The sequence below is a fragment of the Struthio camelus genome, chromosome 31 (genome assembly GCF_040807025.1).
Source record: "Struthio camelus isolate bStrCam1 chromosome 31, bStrCam1.hap1, whole genome shotgun sequence".
Taxonomy (NCBI): Eukaryota; Metazoa; Chordata; class Aves; order Struthioniformes; family Struthionidae; genus Struthio; species Struthio camelus.
The window spans coordinates 1,328,906-1,331,405 of NC_090972.1; positions in this window are offsets into that span (position 1 = coordinate 1,328,906).

The window sequence follows — 2,500 nt, forward strand, 5'->3', positions numbered from 1 at the left end:
GAACGCTAGGCATGCGGGCGGAGGCGAACCCCCCCCCGCGCACCCGCTCCCCCTTTACGGGAGAGCTAAACGGACGTGCTAGAGGAGGAAGCGACCTCGAGATGGGCGCGGCCCCCCACCGAGGAAACACCGGGGCGGCACGCTCCGCAGCAGGCGGGGGTCCGGCAGCTCTGGGAGGGGGGCGCCCCCCTTTCCACCCGAACCGGCACACACCCAGGGCGGGTGGCACCCACTCGGCCCTTTCTCATGTCAGTTCGCCACCCCACCAACGGCTGCTTGCGGCCGGCACCCGGCGACCCGGGGCTGAGACCATCGCCAGCACCCCGTGCAAGGTTTTTTCGGACACCTGAGAACTCACAGGGCCACTTGGCCTCGCAGAGCCGGGTTCGGTGATAGAAGCCCGAGGATAAGCGGGAGAGCACACACACACCTCTCCTTCGCCGCTCCAGCGGGCAGCACCTCGCGCGCGACAGGACGCGTGCTGGAGAGGAGACCCCCCTGCCTGAACATCGGACACCGCCCATGCACCCCCCTGTGACGGGGGAGCACAGCAGAGCCGACCCGCCGGGGGCCCTCTCCGACGCGACCCGAACGGCCTCATCGATCGGGAGCAAACACACACGGTCGAGTCCTGAGCCAACTCACCCCGCCGCCCACCAGTGGCCGCAAACCAGCGGCGGGCGCTGCGTGTGGGTGCGGACCATCGTCTGCAAGAGGTGCCCACTCGAGCCTGAACACCGGCACCGCCCCCACGCTCCCTGTGACGGGGAAGCAGGGAAGCGCCAGCCCGCCGAGGGGCCTCTCCGACGTGTCCCGGGACGCCTCAGCGGGCGTCTGCGTGTGGGTGTGGATCGGCAGCCGCGAGCCGGCTGCTGCTCCGGCCGGAGCACCGGCATCACCACGCTCCCTGCGACAGGGGCCCGAAGAACGAGGCTCTCGAGCCGCTGGTGTCTGGGCAGAGCCGCACGGGGCACCCCCCGGTTTCTCTCTGGACCACCCTCTGGCGTTCACGAACGGCACACGCACCGGGCCTTTTCCCCGGCCGCGGGGGGGGGGGGGGGGGGGGTGTCCGGCTCACCCCTCTCCCGAGTCGGCAACGGCTGCATGGGACCTGCCGCTGGCTGGGCTCCCCGCCTCCGCAGCGGCTTCCGGCACCTGGGACACACTCGCGGGGCTGCCGGAGACCTGCCGGGAGACCGCCGCGCCGAACGGGCAAAAGAAAGTGCTCTCCCCGAAGGGCCGGGCTCAGGACCGCTCCCCGCCCGCCCTCGTCGCAAGCCGCCCTAGGCCTCCCGCGGGCCGGCCACAATGCGCTGGGGGCGCCCGGGAGTGCGGCTCCGGAACTCAGCGGCTGTTCACCCTGTGGCCTACAGTCGTACCGCTAAGTCCAGCGGGGCGGGAGAGCCGAAGGACAGCCGCCCCTCCTACCGGGGAGTGGCTCGAAAGTGGCCGACCTCTACGATGACGTAACTGGAGGCAGCGACGCAGAGCGACCCCTTTCGCCGCTCCACAGGAACGCCAGGGAGAACAGGTCTACCAGCCACCACCCCGAAAGGCCACCAAGTCTCGCTGGAGCCTGGTAGACCTGCTGCCAGTTAGCGGAGGCAGACCCGGGGCACCGGCTGCGACTTCTCCGGGCCTCCCGGAGCCGCGGAGACCGGCTACGCCGCGCCCCTTCGAGGCCGGCCTCCCCGGAGGCCGGTCGACCCGCCCGCCCCTTCGAGGCTCGGCGGCCTCCCCGGAGGCCGGTCGACCAGCTCGCCCCTTCGAGGCTCGGCGGCCTCCCCGGAGGCCGGTCGACCAGCTCGCCCCTTCGAGGCTCGGCGGCCTCCCCGGAGGCCGGTCGACCAGCTCGCCTCTCCCCGGAGGCCGGTCGACCAGCTCGCCCCTTCGAGGCTCGGCGGCCTCCCCGGAGGCCGGTCGACCAGCTCGCCCCTTCGAGGCTCGGCGGCCTCCCCGGAGGCCGGTCGACCAGCTCGCCTCTCCCCGGAGGCCGGTCGACCAGCTCGCCCCTTCGAGGACCTCCCCGGAGGCCGGTAGACTCTCTGGCCGCTGCCAAGGCAGCCTCCCAGGCCCGGGCGGGCGAGCGGGCGGGCGGGCCGGCCGCTGCCGAGTTGGACCCTTCGGGCCGGCCGCTAACAGGCCAGCCCGCCGCCCCTCCCGAGTCCCCCTCCCCGGCCGGACCCGTTCGGTTTCCTTGGAGAGCTGCCGCTTCTCCCTTAGCCGCTTAGCGTGCTTTCTTTGTTTAGGTTTCCCCCCCCCCCCCCCCCCGGCTTGCTCCTTTTCGGTGTCGTACGGGCTTTTTTTTTTTTTTTTTTTGTGTGTGTGCGTGCGTGCGTGCGTGCGTGCGTGCGTGTGTGCGTGTGTGTGTGCGCGCGCGCGCGCGTGTGCGTGTGCGCTTTCTGTATGCTTGCCCCACCACCAGCAGCAGCAGCAGCACCTCCCTTTCTCGCCCTTACCATCTTCCTCGCTGGTTTTCCTTCGTTTCCCGTGTTGTTTC